The 25,030-nt window shown below is 41.7% G+C and overlaps 1 protein-coding gene and 1 long non-coding RNA gene across 2 annotated transcripts in view; one reads left to right on the top strand and one right to left on the bottom strand.

Moving 5' to 3' along the window:
• Positions 1-25,030, top strand: part of LOC132837315 (histone H3-like) — a 489,210-nt gene that overhangs the window by 460,805 nt on the left and 3,375 nt on the right. The window lies entirely within an intron of this gene.
• Positions 1,154-20,135, bottom strand: LOC132837276 (uncharacterized). Its single transcript, XR_009647498.1, has 3 exons — positions 20,009-20,135; positions 19,302-19,356; positions 1,154-1,613 (listed from the first exon to the last, which is right to left on the bottom strand). It is a non-coding gene; the product is annotated as an uncharacterized LOC132837276 (long non-coding RNA).

Genomic DNA, 25,030 nt, shown 5'->3' with positions numbered 1-25,030 from the left:
GGTCTGTTGTGTTCACGCACTGATTTTATGTATAAAAAACATTTTTGAATGGAAAAGTTGTTATAATACACTCACTTGATTCTGCTTCAATCCTCCTGCGATGGGTTACTGAGCAGTTTAAATGTTTGCTGTAAAGTGGACAGCCAATTAGCAAAGGAGAGCGTTTTCAGTTCATGTTTCCTGAAGTGAATGGGAAAGACCTTATTTTCTTTGACTGTTTGTGTCTGTACGATTCACTGATAAGTGAAACCACAACATACTGACTCTGAAGAACAGCACAGATCCTTTCTGAGACAAAGAGGTAAAAGCAATGGACCTTTGCAACTCCAATAGTGCAGTGTCTAACTGGGAGGAATGACATCAAGGTGTGGCCTTCAGAGAGTCATACAGTTATACAGCACTGAAATAGATTCTTTGTTCCAAGCTGTTATTGCTAACTAGAGATCTGAATCTGACCTCGTCCCATTTAAGTTAGAGATCTCACAACACCAGGTTATAGTACAACAGGTTTATGTGGAAGCACTAGGCAATGAAGGAGGAGCACTCTGAAAAGCTAGTGGTTCCAAATAAACCTGTTGTCTGAGAAACCTGTTGTGTGGTTCTTAACTTTGTCCACACCAGTCCAACACTGGCACCTCCACACCATGGCTAGTCCCACTTGCTAGCATTTGACGCATAGCCCTCTAAACTGTTCCCATTCTTGTATATATCCAGGTGCCTATAAAAGGTCGTAATTGTACCCACCACCTCCATTTCCTCTGGTAGCTCATTTCATACAACCGCCACCCTCTATGTGATTAAGTAACTCCATAGGTCCTTTATAAATCTTTTTTCCACAATTCAAACCTGTGCCCTCTATTTGTGCACTCACTCACATTCGGAAAAAGACCTTGGCTATCAACATATCATGCCCCTCATGATTTACTCAACCTGTACAAAGGTCACATCTCATTCTCTGACAGTCTAAGGAACAAAGCAACAGCCTGTTCAGCCTCTCCCTAAAACCCAAAACCTCCAGTCCTGGCAATGAAACATCTTGATGAGATTAGCGCAGTTGACATGGTTTACACTGTCTTCTGTCAGGCCTTTGTTGAAGCATAACCCCTGACCGGAGATGAAAGACTCAGCACGCAGGCAGGCAGCATTCAGGCAAGTGGTAGGTGTTTATTCAAGCAGAAACAGGTTAGTGCAGGGAGAGGGCCAAATGATCTTCTCCCGAGACTGGCCTCAGAAGAGAAGTTCATGACGCACTCTGATTTTACAATAAAAAGCAATATTGTTTATAAATTTTCTGATAACAATCACATACAACTTGATTATGATGTTCTTCTCTCTCAGTTTGCATACTGTATTCAATGACGCACCTAATCAATGATGGGCGTTTCCATGGACAGCTCCAGGATCCCCTTACCTCTCAGAGGGATCCCCTTACCTTTCAGAGTTTAGAAGACAGTGTAATCTCTATGCCTTGCAGTTTTTCTATGCATCCTATTCATTCACATTCCAAAGTTATTTGCTGTACACCCTCGGGTTTCTCTCAGGCTAGCTTCTCTCTCAGGACAGCTTGAATGTTGTTTATTCATGGTATTCCATTTTATCAAATTCAATTGCTCCTATGATATAATTAGCACAATGGAGAATATATGGAGAAAAAAAAACAAAAGGACTGTTTGTTTTGACTTACTTGCCATAGGCTTGTAATTTTCTGTTATAAAATCTTAGTTACAAAATGTAAAGTAATTTAGATATCCTAACTATTAGCACTTTGTGATTAATGGGCTGTGAACAATCTATTGTGTTCTGGGTGTAAGAGAAGTTACCTAAAGCTAACTAACCTTCACTTCCAGGTTGAAATGCTTCTATTGCCCTTGATGCTTTGGTATTATGCACCTAATTTCTATGCTGAAAACTACTGTGATGATGTTACGTCTCTTTACGAGAACCTAATTCTTAATATTCTGACTTATTTCAAGAAACTGAATACTATAAGATAACTTTAGCTGTTTTCGGGGATTAATGAGCTGTAACTATCACCTCGTGTCTGTTCATTAACTGGGGCAATTACCTGTTCACTTCATGTGGCTGGAGTTACTCACTTATTAGACCTTAGGTCCGCTTGCCAGAACTGTTTCGAATGGAAACAGGCTGAGTCGTTTTTACTGTCCTCGCAGTGGCTTGTTCAATGGTATCATTCAGCCTTACTGTGTGAGTAGGCTGCTTGGCGTAGATTCACATCCTGCTGTTTAATTCTTAAAGGTCAGTTTGTGTTAACAGACATAAACCACTCTATTCTGGCCAGGTACAGGCCACCCCTACAGCCTTTGACAAAGTCCCATATAAAAGACTGGTCCAAATTCAGCTCTTGGAGTCTCACGCACACTGGACCTGAAATGAGCTTGCAGATACGATTCAAACTATAATTGTAGGGGGTTGTGTTTGTGATTGGAAGCCTGTGACCAGTAGTGTACCACAGGGATCAGTGCTGGGACCCTTGCTGTTTGTTATGTACATATTAACAACTGGATGGGAATGTAGAATGTAGGCCTGCAGATTAATTTTTTGTGTGGAAGTATTAAATGTTTCAGTGCAGCCTTGAAGTGCAATGGATCTGTTCCTGTGCTGTATTATTCTTTAATCTATGAAATGAAAGTCAGTGGTGTTGTTGACAGTGAGGTGGATGTCTCAGGCTACAGTACAAGGACATTGGTCACTGCAAGACAGATGGAATTTAATCCTGATAAATGTGAGGTAATGCATTTTGGAAGATCTAATAAGGGAAAGAATTACACATTGAAGGAATGATCCCTAAGCAGTACTGAAGAATAAAGGCACGTTGGTGTAGATCCCAGAAGTTGTCAGCACAGGCAGACAGACTACTGAAGAATGCTTTCCTTCAGTACTGGAGCTGTCGAATATAAGAGCAAGGAAGCCTTATTACAACTTTATAAAACAGATCAAATACCATGTGCAGTTCTGATTGCTACATAATTAGAAGGATGGGATTGACTGGAGAGGATGCAGTGGGTTGGAAAGTCTTTATCAAAAGGGGAGAATGCATGAACTGGGTTTGGTTTCCTTGGAGCAGAGGAGATTGTAGGAGGATCTGACTGAGATATACTAAACAATGAAAGATGAAGACAGAGTAAATTGTGAGAGTCTTTCTCCCCATGGCAGATGTGTCTGAGACCAGAGAATTTGAAGGTGTGGGGAAAGCAGTTTAGAGGATATTGGAGAAACATATTTTGATCTAGAGGGTGGGTAAAGTTTAGATCATGCTGCCTGAGTGTATTGTGGAATACTCTCACAGCATTTTAGCAGCATCTGGATGTGCCCTTAAGAAAACAGGGCATAGTCAGCTATGGGCCAAGTGCAGGTAAATGGGATGAATGCAGTTTGCTGTTTGTTGGACATGATGGGCTGAAGGATCTGTTTCTATGCTGTATGATTCTATATCTCTATAACATGCTTGTAAATCTTTTCTGCACCATCTCAAGTTTAACAACATCCTTCCTGGAGAAAGGTGATGAGCGTTGTACACAATCTCATAAAAGTGGCATCACTAATGTCCTGTAAGCCACCAGATGACATCCCAAATCCTACACTCAATGTTCTGACCAATGAAGGCAAGCATGCCAAATGCCTTCTTCACTGCCCTATTTACCTGTGACTCTTCGTTCAAGGAAACAGGGCAGTGAAGAAGTGTAGGATTTGGGATGTCATCTGGTGGCTTACAGGACTTCGATCAAGCAGGAACCAAAAATAGTTGTCATAGGTTCCAGGATTTCGATGTTTCTGTAAGAACAGAGAAGATAGTAAAAAAGGGGGAGGTGTGGCATTGTTAGTCAAGGACAGTATTACTGTAGCAGAAAGGATGTTTGAGGACTCATCTAATGAGGTAGGTGTCAAAACTAGGTGTTAATTACCCTGCGCTTTATTGTGATGGTGCTCAGCATCATTGGGACACTTGTGTAGCTCAACGGAGGGGAGAAGAAAGGCAGAAGGGCTGACGTTAGAAACAGGAAAGGAGAGATCACTCTGTTGGGAGTTTCCTATAGGCCTCAGAATAGTTCCAGAGACGTAGAGAAAAGGATTATAAAGATGATTCTGCATAGGAGCGAGTGTAACAGGGTTGTTGTTAAAGGGAGACTTTAACTTTTCAAAATATTGACTGGAAATACTATACTAGGAGTACTTCAGATGTCAGTTTTTGTTCGATGTGTGCAGAAGGGTTTCCTGATACAGTACATAGACAGGCCAACCAGGGGCGAGGCAACAATGGATTTGGTACTGGGTAATGAACCTGGCCAGGTGTTAGATTTGGAGGTAAGTGTGTACTTTGGAGAGAGTGACCTCAATTCTGTTAGGTTTACTTTAGCGAAGGAAAGGGATAGGTTTATACCACAGGGCAAGATTTACAACTGGGGGAAAAAGGCAATTATGGTGCGATTAGGAAGGATTTATGATGCATAGGATGGGAAAGGAAACCACAGGGGATGGCACAATTGAAATGTGGAGCTTATTCAAGGAACAGCTACTACGTGTCCTTAATTAACATGTACCTGTCACGCAGGGAGGAAGTGGACAAGTGAGGGAGCCGTGGTTCACTAAGGACATTGATCTCTTGTCAAAAGGAAGAAGACAGCTTATGTAACAATGAGACGTGAAGGCGCAGCACTTACAAGCTAGCCGGAAAAGATCTGAGGAGCAAACTAAGGAGAGCCAGGAGGGGACGAGAGAAGTCTTTGGCAGATAGGATCAAGAAAACCCTAAAGCTTTCTATAGCTATATCAGGAATAAAAGAATACGTTCCGGGCCAATCAAGGGCAGGAGTGGGAACTTGTGCGTGCAGTCAGAGAAGTGCGAAATTAATATTTTTCATCGGCATTCACATGGGGAAAAAGACAATGTTGTTGAGGAGAATACGGAGTTACAGGCTACTAGACTAGATTGGATATAGGTTCACAAGTAAGAGGTGTTAGCAATTCTGGGATGTGTGAAAATAGATAATCCCCTGGGCCAGATGGGGTTTATCCTAGCATTCTCGAGGAAGCCAGGGAGAAGATTGCAGAGCCTTTGGCTTTGGTCTTTATGTTGTTATTGTATACAGGAATAGTGCCAGAAGACTTGAAGATAGCAAATATTGTCCCTTTGTTCAAGAAGGGGAATAGAGACCACCCAGGTAATTATAGATCAGTACTTTGGTTGTGGGTAAAGTGTTGGAAAAGGCTAGAAGAGACAGGATTTATAATCATATCAGTAGGAATAGTCAATATGGTTTTGTGAAGCGCAAGTCATGCCTCACAAATCTTGTTGAGTTATTTGAGAAGGTGACCAAACAGATGGAAGAGGGTAAAGCAGTTGATGCGATGGATGGACTTCAGTAAAGTGCTTGATTAGGTGTTTTCAGTAAAGTTCCCAACTGTAGGCTATTGCACAGAATATGGAGGTATGGGATTGAGGGTGATTTAGCGGTTTGGCTCAGAAATTGGCTAGCTGAAAGACAGAAGGTGGTAGTTGATGGGAAATGTTCATCCTGGAGTTCAGTTACTAGTGGTGTACTGCAAGGATCTGGTTTGGGTCCACTGCTGACCTGGGTGAGGGTGCAGAAAGAGAGGTTTGTAAATTTGCGGAGTGGAGTTGTGGACGGTGCTGATGGATATTGCAGGTTACACAGGGCCATAGATAAGCTGCAGAGCTGGGCAACGGAGTTTAATGTGGAAAAGTGTGAGGTGATTCACTTTGGAAGGAGCAATAGGAATAAAGAGTACCGAGCTAATGGTAAGGTTCTTGGTAGTGTTGATAAGCATTGAGACATCTGTGTACATGTGGTAGATCCCTGAAAGTTGCCAACCTGGTTGATCTGTTTGTTAAGAAGGCATACGGTGGTTAGCTTTAATTGGTAGAGGGATTGAGTTTTGGAACCATGAGGTCATGCTGCAGCTCTACAAAATTCTGGTGTGGCCACACTTGGATAATTGCATCCACTTCTAGTCACCACATCACAGGAAGGATGTGGAAGCTTTGGAAAAGGTTCAGAGGTGATTTACTGGGATGTCACCTGGTCTGGAGGGAATATCTTATGAGGAAAGGCTGAGGGACATGAGGCTTCATTAGAGAGAAGTAGTTTGAGAGGTGACTTAATAGAGACATATAAAATAATCAGAGGGTTAGATAGTGTGGACAGTGCGAGTCTTATTCCTCTGATGGTGATGGCTGGCATGAGGGGACATCACTTTAAATTGAGGGATGATAAATATAAGACGAATGTCAGAGTAGTTTCTTTACTCAGTAGTAGAAGCATGGTATGTTCTGCCTGCAACTGTAGTAGACTCGCCAACTTTACTGGCATTTTCATGGTCATTGGATAAACATATGGATGAAAATGGAATAGTATACTGCACTGTCATGTTTTATATTCTATTATCTCACTAAATCTTTCCAACTCCATTGTTTCATTACGATTATGTGGTCGCATTGATTATTTGAGAAAATGGTATTGAGTTTTCTTGTATTTAATATCAGACCTCATAGGAATTCAGGGCTACTTGTAGAAAATGAAAGTTAATTTGAAACAATGGCACAAGAAGCCTTTTTTGGTGAAGTCAGAGTCATTAAAAAAATCTGTTCCTGTAAGTTGGAGAAATGGAGAATGATGTTGTGCTAAAGGTGGAGATGGCAGCTCCTCTGCCACCATGATACATTGTTGGAAATGGAATGCTGTCTGAATGGGAGTAGAATTGTTATCTGGATGTCTCTGACTGCTGCAGACCACAATGACTCCACATGAGAGTGACATTCATCTCAATTGGATAATTTCCTGTTGCCTGCAGGATATATGGAACTCCATAACTGCAGAGCAAGACTAATAGTTATGATGTTTGTATTTTGAACTAATGCTGAATCAGTCAGTTGCTGTGTGTCTGTTTGTGTGTCTGCAGTAATTATTTTCTATTGTCAAGAAGAACATTTAGAAATTCCTGGAGAAACTCAGTTCTGAATAGCAGCCACTGGCCCCCAATGCATTAACTCTGCTTTCTAACAACAGATGCTGCTGGACGTACTGAATTTTTCCAGCAACTTCTACATTTGTTTTTCCAGCCTCTAGCATCTTCAGTTGTATTTGTCAGGCTTTGGCACACAATGGGTGCTTGGAATTCACATTATTTAATTGCCATGTCTCTGTATGTGACAAAACTTTATTCAAGGTTTAACTCTGTCCTGCCCAGTCACTAATAAACTTAATAACACTGTTTCATCCTGTAAATTGGTGACTTTTGTCTGGTTTCCTTCTATCTCTGTATTTAACATCGATGTTGTATATGGTTTTTGAAATGATGTTATGGTCAGATTTTTTTTCCATCTTGATTTCAGCTTTAAAAATGTCATATTAAATGTAGATTTAACGCCTTTCCCAGGCAACTATTTCAGGTAACAATTCAGTCTAAACCCCTTGAAAATGGTGTAAAATATCAATGGGCTTGACAATATTAGGCAAGAACTTTGAAAAGCTGATTGGCAACAGATGTTCGCAGGTAATGGGACAGCTGGAAAATGGGAAACCTTCCAAATGAGATAACAAGAGTCCAGAGACAGTCTGTACTTGATAGGGTGAACGGCAAGTCTGGAAGTGTAGAGAATGCTGGATGATGGAGAAATTGAGGTTTTGGTTGAGAGAAAAAGAAGGAAACATACGTCAGGTATAGACAGTAGAGTTCGAGTGAATCCTTAGAAGAGGAAAAGACAGTAGGAGTATACTTAAGAGGGAAATCAGGAGGGCAAAAGGGGGACATGAGATAGTTTTGGCAAATAGTTTTAAGGAGATTCTCAAGGGACTTTATGAATACATTAAGGACAAAAGGTTAACTAGGGAAAGATTTAGAGCCTCTCAAAGATCAACAAGGCGGCTTTTGTGTGGAGCCGCAGAAGAGAGATTACAAAGAGTTAGGCAGAAATTTAAAAAGGAGGTCCTCAAGGGTAGTAATATCTGGATTACTAGTGCTATGAGCTAGTGAGGGCAGGAATAGGAGGATAGAGCAAATGAATGCATGGCTGAGTAGCTGGTGCATGGGAGAAGGATTCACATTTTTGGATCATCGGAATCTCTTTTGGGGTAGAAGTGACCTGTACAAGAAGGATGAATTGCACCTAAATTGGAAGGGGACTAATATACTGGCACTGAAATTTGCTAGAACTGTTTGTGATGATTTAAACTAGTGTATGTGGGGGGAGGGGGATCCAGGGAGATAGTGAGCAAAGAGATTGATCTGAGACGGGTACAGCTGAGAACAGAAGTGAGAGTCAAACAACCAGGGCAGGCAGGGACAAGGTAGGACTAATAAATTAAACTGCATCTATTTCAATGCAAGGGGCGTAACAGGGAAGGGAGATGAACTCAGGGCATGGTTAGGAACATGAGACTGGGATATCATAGCAATTACAGAAACATGGCTCAGAGCTGGCTGCTAAATGTTCCAGGATACAAATGCTACGGGAAGGATAGAAAGGGGAGGCAAGAGATAAGGGAGAGTGGCATTTTTGATAAGGGATAGCTGTGTTGAGGGAAGGTATTCCCGGAAATACATCCAGGGAAGTTATTTGGGTGGAACTGAGAAATAAGATAGGGATGATCACCTTATTGGGATTGTATTATAGACCCCCCCGACAGTCAGAGGGAAATTGAGAAACAAACTTTCAAGGAGATCTCAGAATAATAGGGTAGTTATGATAGGTGATTTTAACTTTCCAAAAATCGACTAGGACTGCCATAGTGTTAAACGTTTAGATGGAGAGGAATTTCTTAAGTGTGTACAAGACAATTTTGTGATTCAGTATGTGGATCTACCTACTAGAGAAGGTGCAAAACTTGACCTACTTTCAAAAGCTGATTGGAGGCAGATGTTCGCAGGTAAAGGGACGGCTGGAAAATGGGAAGCCTTCAGAAATGAGATAAGAAGAATCCAGAGAAAGTATATTCCTGTCAGGGTGAAAGGGAAGGCTGGTAAGTATAGGGAATGCTGGATGACTAAAGAAATTGAGGGTTTGTTTAAGAAAAAGGAGAGAGCATATGTCAGGTATAGACAGGATAGATCGAGTGAATCCTTAGAAGAGTATAAAGAAAGTAGGAGTATACTTAAGAGGGAAATCAGAAGGGCAAAACACGGACATGAGGTAGCTTTGGCAAATAGAATTAATGAGAATCCAAAGGGTTTTTACAAATATATCAAGGACAAAAGGGTAACTAGGGAGAGAATAGGACCCCTCAAAGATCAGCAAGGAGGCCTTTGTTGGAGCCACAGAAAATGGGGGAGATACTAAATGAATATTTTGCATCAGTATTTACTGTGGAAAAGGATATAGAAGTTATAGACTGTAGGGAAATAGATGGTGACATCTTGCACAATGTCCAGATTACAGAGGAGGAAGTGCTAGATGTCTTGAAACGGTTAAAAGTGGATAACTCTCCAGGACCTGATCAGGTGTACCCGAGAACTCTGTGGGAAGCTAGAGAAGTGATTGCTGGGCCTCTTGGTGAGATATTTGGATCATCAATGGTCACAGGTGAGGTGCTGGAAGACTGGAGGTTGGCAAACGTGGTGCCACTGTTTAAGATGGGCGGTAAAGACAAGCCAGGGAACTATAGACCGGTGAGCCTGACCGCGGTGCTGGGCAAGTTGTTGGAGGGATTCCTGAGGGATAGGATGTACATGTATTTGAAAAAGCCAGGACTGATTCGGGATAGTCAACATGGCTTTGTGCATGGGAAGTCATGTCTCACAAACTTGATTGAGTTTTTTGAAGTAGTAACAAAGATGATTGATGAGGGCAGAGCAGTAGATGTGATCTATGTGGACTTCAGTAAGGCGTTCGACAAGATTCCCCATGGGAGACTGATTAGCAAGGTTAGATCTCATGGAATACAGGGAGAACTAGCCATTTGGATACAGAACTGGCTCAAAAGGTAGAAGACAGAGGGTGGTGGTGGAGGGTTGTTTTTCAGATTGGAGGCCTGTGACCAGTGGAGTGACACAAGGATTGGTGCTGGGCGCTCTAATATTTGTCATTTACATAAATGGTTTGGATCTGATCATAAGCGGTACAGTTAGTAAGTTTGCAGATGACACCAAACTTGGAGGTGTAGTGGACAGCAAAGAGGGTTACCTCAGATTACAACAGGATCTGACCAGATGGCCCAATGGGCTGAGAAGTGGCAGATCAAGTTTAATTCAGATAAATGCGAGGTGCTGCATTTTGGGAAAGCAAATCTTAGCAGGTCTTATACACTTAATGGTAAGGTCCTAGGGAGTGTTGCTGAACAAAGAGACCTTGGAGTGCAGGCTCATAGCTCCTTAAAAATGGAATCGCAGGTAGATAAGATAGTGAAGAAGGCATTTGGTATGCTTTCCTTTGTTGTTCAGAGTATTGAGTACAGGAATTGGGAAGTCATGTTGCGGCTGTACAGATCTTTGGTTAGGCTACTGTTGGAATATTGAATGCAATTCTGATCTCCTTCATATCGGAAAGATGTTGTGAAACTTGAAAGGGTTCAGAAAAGGATCCTGCCAGGTTTGGAGGATCTGAGCTGCAGGGAGGGGCTGAACAGGCTGGGGCTGTTATCCCTTGAGCGTCGGAGGCTGAGGGGTGACCTTATAGAGGTTTACACAATTGTGAGGGGCATGGATAGGATAAATAGACAAAGTCTTTTCCCTGGGGTTGGAGAGTCCAGAACTAGAGGACATAGGTTTAGGGTGAGAGGGGAAAGATATAAAAAAAAAGAGACCTAAGGGACAATTTTTTCACGCAGAGAGTGGTACATGCATGGAATGAGCTGCCAGAGGATGTCGTAGAGGCTGGTACAATTGCAACATTTAAGAGGCATTTGGATGTGTACATGAATAGGAAGGGTTTGGAGGAATATGGGCCGGGTGCTGGCAGGTGGGACTAGATTGGCTTGGGATATCTGGTCGGCATGGACAGGTTGGACCGAGGGGTCTTGTTTCCATGCTGTACATCTCTATGACTCTATGGGGGAAGGTACTAAATGAGTATTTTGCATCAGTGTTTACTGTGGAGAAGGACATGGAAGACATACAATGTCGGGAAATAGATGGTGACATCTTGAAAGATGTCCATATTATAGATGTCCATATAATATAGAAGTATATTATAGAAGACTGGATGTCTTGAAATACATAAAGATGAATAATTCCCCAGGACCTGATCAGGTGTACCGCAGTACTCTTTAGGAAGTTACAAAAGTGTTTGTTCTGTCCCTTGCCAAGATATTTTTAACATCAATAGTCACAGGTGAGGTGCTGGAAGACTAGAGGTTGGCTAACGTGGTGCTACTATTTAAGAAAGGTGATAAGGAAAAGTCAGGGAACTATAGGCTGGCAAGCCTGCCATTGGTGTTGGGCAAGATGTTGGAGGGAATCTTGAGGGACAGAACTTAACATGTGTTTCAACAGTCAAGGACTGATTCGGGACAGTGGACATGGTCTTGTGCATGGGAAACCATGATACGCAAACTTGGTAGTGTTTTTTGAGGAAGTAACAAAGAAAATTTCCCCATGGGAGACTGGTTAGCAAAGTTAGATCTCATGGAATACAGGGAGAACTTGCCATTTGGAAACAGAACTGGCTCAAAGTAGAAGACAGGATGTGGTAATGGAAGGTTGTTTTTACGAACGGAGGCCTGTGACCAATGGAGTACAACAAGGATCAGTGCTATATCCACCACTTTTTGTTATTTATATAAATGATTTGGATGTGAGCATAGGAGGTATAGTAAGTACGTTTGCAGATGACACCAAAATTGGAAGTGTAGCGGACAATGAAGGAGGTTACCTCAGATTACAATGGGATCTTGATGGGCCAGTGGGCTGAGGAGTGGCAGATGGAGTTTAATTCAGATGAATGCGAGGTGCTGCATTTTGTGAAAGCAAACCTTAGCAAGACTTAAACACTTAATGTTAAGGTCCTTGGAAGTGTTGCTGAACAAAGAGACCAGGGAGTGCAGGTGCATAGTTCCTTCAAAATAGAGTTGCAGGTAGATAGGATAGTGAGGATGACTTTTGATATGCTTTCCTTTGTTGGTCAGAATATTGAGTATGTATTGAGGCCGTACTGGACATGTGAGGCCACTTTTGGAATATTGAGTACAATTCTGGTCTCCTTCCTATCAGAAGAATGTTGTGAAACTTGAAAGGATTCAGAAAAGATTGAAAAGGATGTTGCCAGGGTTGGAGGATTTGAGCTAGAAGGAAAGATTGAATAGGCTGGGGCTGTTTTCCCTGCAGCATCGGAGGCTGAGGGGTGAACTTATAGAGGTTTATAAAATCATGTGGGACATGGACAGGATAAATAGACAAGGAATGTCCTGTGGATTGGAGGAGTCCAGAACTGGAGGGCATACATTTATGGTGAGATGGAAAAGATTTAAGAGAGACCTAAGTGGCAAAGTTTTCATGCAGAGGGTGGTACATGAATGGATTGAGCTGCCAGAGGAAGTGGTGGAGGCTAATACAATTGCAACATTTAAAAAGCATCTGAATGTGGGTATGAATAGGAAGGTTTTGGAGGGATATGGGCCGGGTTTTGGCAGGTGGAACTAGATTGGTTGGTTTAATTGGTCTGCATGGACAAGTTGGACCGAAGGATCTATTTCCATGCTGTACATCTCTTTGACTCTATGATTGATGAGGGTAGAGCGGTGGATGTGATCTATATGGACTTCAGTAAGATGTTTGACAAGTTTCCTCATTGTAGACTGGTTAGCAAGGTTAGATCATATGAAAATTGGGGAGAACTAGCAATTTGGACACAGAATTTACTTGAATGTGGAAGATAGAGGATGGTAGTGGAAGGTTACCTTTCAGACTGGAGACATGAGATCAGTGGTGTGCCACAAGGATTGGTGCTGGGTTCACTGCGTTTCATCATTTATATAATTGATTTGAATGTGAACATAAAAGGTTTGCAGCTGACACCAAAATTGGCGATGTAGTGGACAGCAAAGAAGGTTCCCTCGGAGTACAACAGGATTGTGATCAGATGGGCCACTGGGCTGAGCAGTGGCAGATGGAGTTTAATTCAGATAAATCTCAGGTGCTTCATTTTGGAAAGGCACATCAAGGCAGGAGTTATACACTTAATGGTAAGCTCCTGGGGAGTATTGCTGAACAAAGATGATGGAGTGCAGGTTCATAGTTCCTTGAAAAGGAAGTGGAGTTGCCGATCGATAGGATAATGAAGAAGGCATTTAGTATGCTGTTTTTATTGGTCCAAGCATAGAGCATAGGGGTTCAGACATCATGTTGCAACTATACAGGTAATTGCTCCAGCTGCTTTTGAAATATTGCGTGCAATTCTGATCTCCTTCCTATCGGAAGGATGTTGTGAAACTTGAAACATTGAGAAAAGATTTACAAGATTGTTGCCAGGATTGGAGTGTTTGTGCAAAAGGGACAGGCTGAAGAGGCTGGGCCTGTTTTCCCTGGAGTGTTGGAGGCTGAGGGAGTGACATTTTGGAGATTATAAAATCAGGAGGGTCATGGAGAGGCTAAATAGACAAGGTATTTTCCCTGGGGTGGGGGAGTCCAGAACTAGAGGGCATAGGTTTTGGGTGAGAGGGGCAAGATTTTTAAACAGCCTAAGGGGAAACTTGTTTATGCGGGTGGTGGTGTGTGTATGGAATGAGCTGCCAGAGGAAGTGGTGGAGACTGGAACAATTCCAACATTTAAAAGGCATCTGGATGCATACATGAGTAGGAACAGTTTAGAGGGATACGGGCCAAGTGCCGGCAAACGGCACTAGTGCTGCCAAATGGGACGTGATTAGCTTTGGATAATCTGGTTGGCATGGATGGGTCAGACCGAATGGTCTGCTTCTGTGCTCTGCATCTTTATAACTCTATGGCTGTGAATTATAACAATTATTGGCAAATGGGGTGATTTACGTAAAGAATGGAGAGAGAGAAAAAAAATTGTAATTCCTCCAAGATAGTTGACTCTTGATTTGAAAATTTCTCTCTGGAAATTTAATTCCAGAGAGGAATTAAATGAAGTCAATTTAATAATCATTAGGCTGTTTTTCCTTCAAGACAGCAATTCCAACAGGATCACAGGGCTGATTCTCTTGGCCTGAGCTGCTCTTTAGTGATTGTATCAAAGAAACTTTACCAATTTACTGAGAAACAGATACGAACAACACCTCTACAAATGGGATAATCTGATGCCAGTAAGTGTCTAGATATGAAAGTTTCCTTATCTATCCAGAGCTGTCAGTTCCTGCTCAGTGAATGTGTGAGGACAATAATCAACATGTACCCGTTAAATGCTGCTCTGTGAATATCTGAGTGTAATTATCAAACTGTAATTATCAATTCACATAATCTATGCAAATATGCGAGTGAATGCAGTTCTCAATCTGTCCCTGTCACTCTCTGGTAAATATATTTACATTTTCTCAACACAGAGACAAATAGGGACAGACTGATAACTACACTCATACATTCACATAGCATAAACTGACAGGTGAAGAATGGTAACTGAACTTGTGTATCCACATAGAGGAAACTGCCAGGGACTGGTTGATAAATCCATTTCATACATTTTAAATAAATAGAATCAGTCCCTATGTGTTCCTCAGATGTAGATATGCGAGTTTAATTATTCCAATTTTTTTTCCAATTAGATTCCTACAGTGTGGAAACAGGCCCTTCAGCCCAACCAGTCCACACCAATCCTCTGAAGAGTAACACATCCAGACCCACTTCCCTCTGACTAATGCACCTAACACTATGGGCAATTTAGCATGGCCAATTCACCTGACCTGCACATCTTTGGACTGTGGGAGGAAACTGGAGCACCTGGAGGAAACCCACACAGACACGGGGAGAATTTGCAAACTACACACAGACAGTCGCCCAAGGCTGGAATCGAACCAGGGACCCTGGTGCTGTGAGGCAGCAGTGCTATCCACTAAACCACCATATCACCCTCAATATATACCTGTCAGTTTCTGCCCAGCGAACATGTGTTACTCACCAATCTGTTCCGAACAGTTTCTGCTGTATATCTGAGAGTGTAGTTATCAACCTGAACCTGTCAGTCTCAGCTATGAGAATGAGAGTTTTGATATTAGTCTCTACCTGTCAGTTTCTGCTGAACGAATAATAAATGCAGTCATCAATTTGTATCCATCAGTTTATTCTGTCAGAATGTAGATATTTATCTCTACCTGTTAGTTTATTCTATATCAATATGTGAGTGCAATTATCAAACAGTATCTGCAATTATCAAACACTATCTATTTGACCCCAGAGTGTCATTGTCAATCTGTTTCTACTATGTCAATATGAGAGAATAGATACTGATCTGACCCTGTCAGCTTCTTCCCTATCAAAACGTGAATAGTTATTGATCAGTATCCATCAGCTGCTGCTCTGTGAATGTGGGTGTATTAATCAAACAATAGCTGTTAGTTTCAGCGGTGTGAATGTGGGAGTACAGTTATTACTGTAGAGACCTGTCAATTTCTTCTTTGTCAAAGTGAGTGTAACCGTCAATCTGTATCTTTCTGACTCTGCTGTGTGAATACATAAATATTGTTGTCAATCTGTAGCTGTCAGTTTCTGCTTGGTGAATATGTTTGTGTAACTGTTGATCCTTCAGTTTCTACTATGCGATTGTGTGAGCTGAGTTTTCACCTGTCGCTATCAGTTCCTGCTTTGTGAATGAGAGAGTTTAGTTGTCAATCTTTCTCTGTCAGGTTCTGTAATGTCAGTATTTGAGTGTATTTATTAATCTTTTCCTGTCAGTTTGTGTGACTGTATTTACCAACTGGTACTTTTCAGATTCTGCTATATGAATATGAGAGTGTAGTTATCCATTTAATTTGATCGGATTTATTATTCTCACACACACTGAAGTACAAAGGAAAGTGTTATTTTGTGTGCTTTACAGGCAGATAATATCATACAAAATGCATCAGGGTAATAGAACAGAATCCGCAATACAGTATTAAAGCTGCAAAGAGAGAGAGATTAATGTTAAAATTTGAGCGAGATTAGAGTGGTGCTGGGAAAGTACAGCAGATCAGGCAACATCTGAGGAGCAGGGAAAACAATGTTTCGGGCAAAAGCCTTTCATCAGGAATACCTGAAATGTCAATTTTCCTGCTCCCCCGATGCTGCCTGTCCTGCTGTGCTTTTCCAGCACCACTCTAATCTTGACTCTAATCTCCAGCATCTGCAGTACCCACTTTCACCTTAAAATTTGAGCAGTCCGTTCAAAGGTCTGATAACAGCAGAGAAGCTGTTCTTGAGTTTGTTGGGTGGTGTATTCAAACTGCTGTGTTTTCTGGTGGTAGCTAGGAAAATATTAGTTTTTATATAGAAGATAGGCTGGGTGGAAGGGTGACGAGTAAAAGACAGATTGAGATATAGCCCAAAGAAAGAGAAGAACAGTCGGACAGACAAAGGAATGGATAACTGTCAGCCTATTAATAAGGCCTGTAAGTGGCTAAGAATTGGTGGTGTATAACAGCAGACTATATGTTAACAAGGTCGGATATGTGTTGTTCTGGGTAATGAAATGAGATCTCAAGACTTAAAGTTATAGAACATAATACTGAGTCCAGAAGGCTGTCGAGTTCCCAACCTGTGCTGTTCTTCAAGCGTGCACTGATCTTCACTAGAGCACTGCAGCGAGCCTGAGACAGAGATGTTGGCCAGGGAACAGGGTGGTGAGTTGAAATGACAGGCAACTGGAAGCTCAGGGTCTTTTTGTGTGGATAGAATGTAGGCGTTCTGCAAAATGGACACTCACTCTGTGTTCAGTTTCTCCAACATAGAGGAGATCACATTGTGTGCATTTTCCTTGCCACTATCAGTTGAGGACCAGTCACTAGACCTGCCACACCTGTGAATTTTCCACCAATTTTTGTTTTGTTATCAATCTCTACCTGTCAGTTTCTTCTCTGTGAATACGTGAGTGTTGTTACTCAAGTGTCCATGTCAATAAAGGTGATTTAAAATTGGGAGCATAATCAATTCTGTCAGTTTCTGCTTTGTGAATATGAGAGTGTAGTTGTCAATCTTTCTCTGAAATTTACTGCCACCTGCACATGTGAGTTATTAACCAACCTGCCTCTGTCAGATTCTGCTCTGTGCATCTGAGAGTGCAGTTACTAATTTGTATCTATCAGCTTCTTGTTTATAAATATGCAAATTTATTTATCATACTATACCTGTCAGGTTTTGCGATGTGAATGTGTTAGTCTAGTTATCAGCCTGTACCTGTCTTATGTGTGTGCATGATTATTGTTCTCTCCCTTTCAGTTTCTGCAATGCGAATATGTGAGAGCAGATATCAATCTATGACAGTCAGTTTCAGTTGTGTCCATACGAGAGTTTAGGACTTGATGTATACATGTCAATTTCTGCTGTGTCCATGTGTGAATTTAGGAATTGATCCATATTTGCCAGTTTCTGCTGTGTGACTGAAGTTCTCAATGAGTTCCAGTCATTTTAACTCTTATATATCAAAGTTGCTCAATTGTCTGGCAGCCAATAATATTATAAGAGTCTAATGATGTCCATGAATCTATTGTTGATTTCCAGAAAAACTCATCTGGTTCAGTAATGTCCTTGAATGAAGGAAACTGCCATCCTTCCCTTGTCTGGCCTGCATGTGACTGCACACACATCAATGTGTTTGACTCCTAAGTACTGCATGGGCAATTAGGGATGTGCAATAAATGCTGGCCGAGCCACTGATGCCCCCATCCCATGACTGAACTGGGAAAAAAAAAGTTCTCTGTGACTGTGATTCAATCTATGATAGCAGTTTTTCAGGGTGTTGCAATTGGGCCTGAATCTCTGATGCATTTGGTGATTAATGACTCAATCTCAGTATTGATACTACCATTCAGCCTGTTGTGTCTGCACTGGGACATTCTATTCTTTATCTGTTCTCCGTACTAATTTCAACTTCAACTTTCAACTGTTTTGAACTTCATCCACTCACTGCCCGTGTCTTGGTGTAAATGCCAATTTGAGATTAGTTATGCAGTTATCAGCCTTTGAATACCTAGAGTGCCAGTTTTGCTCAGTGTACATTGATGAGTCGACTATACGGATGCCATTCAATTTCGACGTTCAGATGTGTATTTTCAGTCAGGGTGTAGGATAAATCAGTTCAATGTTTGCTAAACCTGTGTGATTAAGGGATTAATGTTGGTTCAATACTTACCTTTGCCAAGAATTTGAATTTTACTGTATTCAATCTCAGTTTTATTTTTACATTTTGTGTGTGTACTAATCTTTGTTAGTTGCTGCTGGACACTGCAATAACGTAATATCTAACACTAACATCCTCTGAAGCAATTAATAATTTGGTCAGTCAATTGATGACTGTTCATATCTGAAGTACTTGTGGGCCTAAATTACATTATTCTCCCTTTAACCATTAACTGGCTGAGTGAGAGTGAGTTTTCTGTTGTGCTGCCAATCTGTATCACTTTGAAGAGTGGTACTGGTCTATATCACACCGACATTGTCTATTTGTCTCCTTGTGTTTCCAGTCCTGTATGTCATGATCTGATGCACTCTATGAGGTGGGTTTAATGTCTTATTAAGAGAGTTTCATACATTTAAAAAGTATGGAAATGCTTCTGCATTACTCAGGCCCTCAACCAGAATGGGAGTGTGGATAAAGTGTTTTCATCAACACCAGGCTGAGAGACAGAGACGGATGTGTGTGAATGAGCATTAAGCATCCTCTCTTGAAGCATCCTCTGTAGATCAGGCTTGACCAAGAGGTTCATTTGGAATTTACATTGTTTGATTATTGTCTTTATCCAGGACAACTATTTATCAAAAGAGTAAATTTGTCTTGCTCAGTTACTCAATGTCCAACTTTGCTTCTATATCTGCACTCAATATCAACTTCATATATACTTGTTATAACAATGTAACAGCATGATTGATTATTGATTATAACTTTAAAAATGCCTATTCTACATATGGATTTAATGCAACTCAAATGTCTATTTATTACAAGCATACAGTCTAACCTGCTTCTATTCTTATGAATGATAATTGACTTTGAATAATGGAATTTACCGTCACTGAGGTGGTATGCATTGAGAACTGAGTGAAATAATATAGATTTATATATCATCAGTTGTGTTTAACTCTTGCATTGAATGTGTACTTCTAGAAATTGAGCTCAATGTGCATCTGACTCAATCCACTCAGACAGTGGAAAGGACATTCTCCACTCTGACAGTGGTAACATACCTGCTGGTTGAAAGAAGCAGCTGGTCACACTTGGATTGATCCATCAAATATTTGCCTGGAGAAAGGCAAAAGAGAGAGCTCCTGTAAATCACGAGCAGCTGAGTAGGAAGACATCAAATGATCAATGCAATATTCAGGTCATGATCATTATAATTCTTTGTTTTGAACAAGATAAAAGGTGATTAGTGTAGATACTGGTTCCACTTGAGCCCTGAGCACCTTCGAGTCTTTTTCTATTTGCGACATTCAAAAACATTTTACTTTGATAAAAATAAACTAATCAACACACGAACATCTACATAAATGAAACGATTACACAGCTCAATATCCAACTCCCAATACACCGCCTGTTGAAAGACGAACACTGGACACGATTTCACATACTTTGAGACGTTTCCCGGTACCTGCTATATTTACCCTTCACAGGATAATCACATTTGTTTCTACTGTCCTTTATTTCAACGTCTATTCGCAACAACAAGTGTGAAACAGAAGTCAAAACAATGAATTCCCATCAGTGTTTAGGCGATTAAAAACCCCAAGAATGTCCCACAGCAGCTTCTTCCCGCTCTGCCTCCCTCAGCAGGCCCACACACAGCCCGAGAAAGGCCTCTCTCTTCCCCCCAGCCCGCTCACTCCAAGTTCCGGGACCAGTTCCTGCTCCGCTCGGCCTCTTACAAACAGCCCCCGCTTCTCCCTGAACTCACCCCGAATCAATCCCGGTCTCGGAGCCCCCCCTGTGTCCCAGGCTCCCATCCCGATGTGCTGCTGGAAGGAGCCTGCTGTTCCCTCCCTTCCCTGGGCGCTGATCTCTCCATTGCGGTCTGTTTCAAACAAACCTCTTGCACTCACTGAGTAAATGCTCCTCAATGGCAGCGCTGGGGGAGGGCCTCACGCATGCGCTCCTCTCGTCATGAGCTATCAGCATGGGGGCATTGCGCATGCGTTGTTTTCCCGATGCTTCCCAGAAACAAACATCAATTGGTCATTTCCCCAATTCCCTTTTCTCCCAGTTTGACCAAAGCAACTGGAGTTGTGAGGGAAAGGGCAGAGAAGGTTTCAAGCTGGGACATTGTCCCTTTATGAAGCTCCAATGGTGCTCATTCCCGGCTCATGTTAATAACATCTCCCTCCGGCTCTCTCACAATCTGATCAGGACGCGGAGAAGCTGGCGGTCACTCTCCCCATCCCCTGTGCTCCCCCATTCGATAACATCACGTCTGATCGAATGTTAACTGTGGTATTTAATCCTGCTGACCTCTCATCCACGAATATTAACTCCTTGTCTAAAGTAACATACAAAGAGATGGAATAAGTCGAACATTCTTACGAAGGCAGAAAATTACTGATGGAGAGAGTCTTGCGTCACAGTGTCAGAGCTTATTCCTGGGTCAGGAGGGCCGTGCAAAAGTCACACCAGGTGTGCAATGGCATCTCTGGGACTCGGTTTAGTTTGTCGTGGATGACAGATTTTAGTGTCATGTATGTTGCAGACAGAAACCTTGTGATGTATTTATGCCACAACGAGAGACCACTCCTGGGACGTGGATGTCGCTGGCTGAGAATTGATTCTCCATCCCTTTGAGAAGGCGGTAGTGAGCTATCTTCTGGAACAGCTGTTGTCCATGTGCTGCTCACAATGCCGTGAACACAAGAGTACCAGGATCTTGATGCATTCACAGTGAAAGAAAGTGGTTTTATTTCCAAGTCAGCATGGTGAGTGCCTTGGAGGGGAACTTGTCCGATATCAAGGCGGTGCTCACTGACATGAGCTGCCTTTATCTTTTTAGATGGAAGTAGTCGCGATTTGGAAGGTCCTCCTTTTACAACTTACAAAACTCGAATCTCTTTATCAACGGCAGGAACAGGCCGACAGCGAGAAATCAGAATAATGTGTTGCCTTCCTGGTGTCAAGATCAAAGATATCGCGGAAAGAATGCAGGATATTCCCAAAGGGGAGTATACATTGTAACTAACTACACAGGAAGGGAAAGGGATGAGATTTCGAAGAATGAATAAGGAAGAGAGGCAAGAATGTAGAAAGGAGGTCCGCTCCGGTAGTAATATCTAGATTACGCCCGCTGCTACGAGCGAGTGAGGGAAGGAATAGGATAATAGAGCAGAGGAACGCCAAACTTAGGAACTGGTGCAGGGGAGAGGTGCTCCCATATTCGGACCATTGGAATCTCTTCTGGGCAAGAAATGACCTAGAAAGAAAGCATTGTACCTTAATTGGAAGGGATCTAATATACTTGTAGGAACATTTCCTTGAGCTGCTGGGGAGGGGTTAAACTGGTGGGTGGCACGGTGGTTAGCACTGCTGCCTCACAGCGCTAGAACGGGTTCAGTTCCCGCCTCAGACGACTCACTGCGTGGAGTTTGCACATTCTCCCCGTGTCTGCGTGGGTTTCCTCCGGGTGGTCCGGTTTCTTCCCACACTGATATGCAGGTTAGGTGAATTGGCATGCTAAATTGCCTATAATGTTAGGTGAAGGGGTAAATGTAGGAGAATGGGGTCTGGGTGGGTTGTGCTTCGGTGGGTCAGTGTGGACTTGTTGGCCCGAAGGGCCTGTTTCCACACTGTAAGTAATCGAATCTGGTAAGGTGTGGGGGTGAGGAGAGGTCAGTGGGAACTAGGGAGATAGTGAACAGAGAGATCAATCTAAGTCAATCACCAAGGCCAGACAGGAACATAGCAGAGAATGAGATAGGATTGATAACTTAAACTGCATTTATTTCAATGCAAGAGGCCTAACAGGGAAGGAGGATGAATTCATGGTTAGGAAAATGGGATTGGAATTGGGATATCATAGCAATTACGGAGACATGGTTTGGGGATGACACAACTGGCAGCTTAATGTTACAGGAATTAAATTATAGGAAAGATAAGAGGAGGGGGTCTCATGGGGAGTGACATGTTTGTTAAGAGATAAGATCACACCTTTACTGAGGGAGGATATTCTTGGGCTTATACCCATGGAAAATATTTGGGTGGAACTGAGAAATAAGAAAGGATTTGATCATCTTATTGGGATTGGACTGCAGACACCCCAACAGTCAGCAGGAAATTGAGAAACAAATTTGTCAGGAGATCTTAGATCTGCAGGAATAATGGTGTGGTTATGGTGAGGGATTTTAACATTCCAAACGTAGATTAGGACTGCCATATGACAGGAATTTCTTAAGTGTGTACAAGAAATTTTTCTGATTAAGTTTGTCAATGTAACTTGTAGACAAAGTGCAAATCTTGACTTACTCTTGGGATATAATGATATGTCAGTGGGGAGCACTTTGGGGCCAGCGACCATTATTTTTATTAGTTTTAAAACTGTGACAGAAAAGGATAGGCCAGATCTAAAAGTTAAATTTCTAATTTGGAGGAAGGCCAATTTTGAGAGTATTGTGCAAGAACTTTCAAAAGTTGACTGAGGGCAGATGTTCACTTGCGAAGGGATGGCTGAAAAATGGAAAGCCTTCAAAAATGACAAAACGAGGGTCCAGAGACAGAATGTTCCTGTTAGGATGAAAGGCATGACTGGTAGGTGTAGGAAGTGCTGCATGAGAAAAGAAATTGAGGTTTTGGTCCAAATAGAAGGAAGCATATGTTTGTTAAATACAGCAGAGTTGAGTGAATCATCCAAAGAGTATAAAGGCAGTAGGATATACTTAAAAAGGAAATCAGGAGGGCAAAAAAGAGACATAACATAGCTTTGGCAAATAGTGTTAAGGAGAATTCAACTAGATTTTATAAATATATGAAGGTCAAAAAGGTAACCAGAGAAAGAATAGGGCCCGCAAAGATTAACAAGGCAGCCTATGTGTGGAACAACAGGAAATGTGGGAGATACTAAGCGAGTGCTTACTGAGGAGAAGGAAATGGAAGATATAGAATGTGGGGAAACAAATGGTGACATCTTGAAAAATGTCCATAATACAGAGGAGGTGCTGCTGAATGTTTTTAAATAGAAAAGGTGGATAAAGCACAAGCACATGATCACATGTACCCTGGAACACGAAGATAAGCCAAGGAAGTGATTGTTGGGCCCCTTGCTGAGATATTTGTATCATCAATAGTCACAAGTGAGGTGCAAAGAGACTAGAGGCTGGCTAACGTGGTGCCACTATTGAAGAAAGGTTGTAAGGAAAAGCCAGGGAACTATTGAGCAGTGAGCGTAACATCGACAGTAGGCAAACAGTTGAGGAGATTGTAAGATACAGGATTTACATCTTTTTGAAAGGCCTGGATTGATTAGGGGTAGTCAACATGGCTTTCGGCATAGGGAATCATATATCATTAATTTGGCTGAGTTTTTTTTAATTGATAAGGAAGAGGACTGATGAGGGCAAAGTGGTGGATGTGATCTATATGGCCTTCAATAAGGTGTTTGACAAGGTTTCCCATGGGAAATTGGTTAGTAAAATTGGATCACATGGAATACAGGGAGAACCAACCATTTGGATGCAGAACTTGTTCGAAGGTAGAAGACAGAAGGCGGTGGTGGAGGGATGCTTTTCAGACTGGAGGCTTGTGACAAATGTGCTACAAGGATCACTGCTGAGTCCACTGCGTTTCATCATTTTTACAAATAATTTTAGTGAAAAATTTACACAACACCAGGTTATAGTCCAACAGGTTTATTTGGAAGTACAAACTTCTGGACTGCTGCTTCTCCATCAGATGTCTGTATTCAGAAAGCTTGTTGGACTACAACCTGGTGTTGCGTCATTTTTAACTTTTCACACCCCAGTCCAGCACCAGCACGTACACATTATTATGAATGATTTGGATGTGAGGTTGCAGGTATTGTTGGTAAGTTTGCAGATTACACAAAAATTGGAGGTGTAGTAAACAGCAAAGAAGGCTACCTCAGAATACAGCAGGAATTCGATCTGATGGGCCATTAGACCCAGTAGTGGCATATTGAGTTCAATTTTTATCAATATGAGGTGCTGCAATTTGGAAAGGCAAATCAGGGCAGGACTTACACACTTAATATTAAGCTCCTGTGGAGTGTTGCTGAACAAAGTGACGTTGGAATGCAGGTTCATTGTTGCCTGAACATGGAGTTATAGTTAGATAGGATAGCAAAAAAGGCATTTGATATGTTTTCCTTTACTGGCCAGAGCTTTGAGTATGTGACTTAGAAGAACATGCTGTGTGTGTACAGAACATTGGTTATGCCACTTTTGGAATATTATGTGCAATTCTGGTCTCTCTCCTATAGAAAGGATGCTGTGAAACTTGAAACGGCTATTCAAGATAGTTTTTGGTACAAAGAAAAGGCCTACAATTTGGGAAGAAATACAGCAAAGGATGAGAAGGCTGCAAACAGATCCAAATTCAGCAAATTACAGCAAAAAGGAATTTGACCAATAAAGAACAAATGAAGAAAAGAATAATGTTGTGGAAGCCATTAAAAAAAACTGCTGAAACACCGAGAAATGTGTAAAGAGAGAAATGAACACATTGGTAAAAAGGACCTCATGTCACTTACAGCATGAAACAGGGGAGTTCAAAATTGGGAACAGAATGTCTCACAAATCCTAACATACTGTTGTTCTTTGTTCACAAATGTTCACACTACTAACACAGTAGTAATGTTACGGAGTTTATTGAGAGGGAGAAACTGAACCAATCAGTATTATTAGGGAAATGATGGTGGGACAATGGATAGGATTGAATGTTGTGAAACACCAGGCCTTGATCATCTATGTCCCAGACTATTTAA

The sequence above is a fragment of the Hemiscyllium ocellatum genome, chromosome 49 (genome assembly GCF_020745735.1).
Source record: "Hemiscyllium ocellatum isolate sHemOce1 chromosome 49, sHemOce1.pat.X.cur, whole genome shotgun sequence".
Taxonomy (NCBI): Eukaryota; Metazoa; Chordata; class Chondrichthyes; order Orectolobiformes; family Hemiscylliidae; genus Hemiscyllium; species Hemiscyllium ocellatum.
The sequence above is the reverse complement of the archived record's forward strand: the minus strand, read 5'-3'. Positions and strand labels throughout refer to the sequence as shown.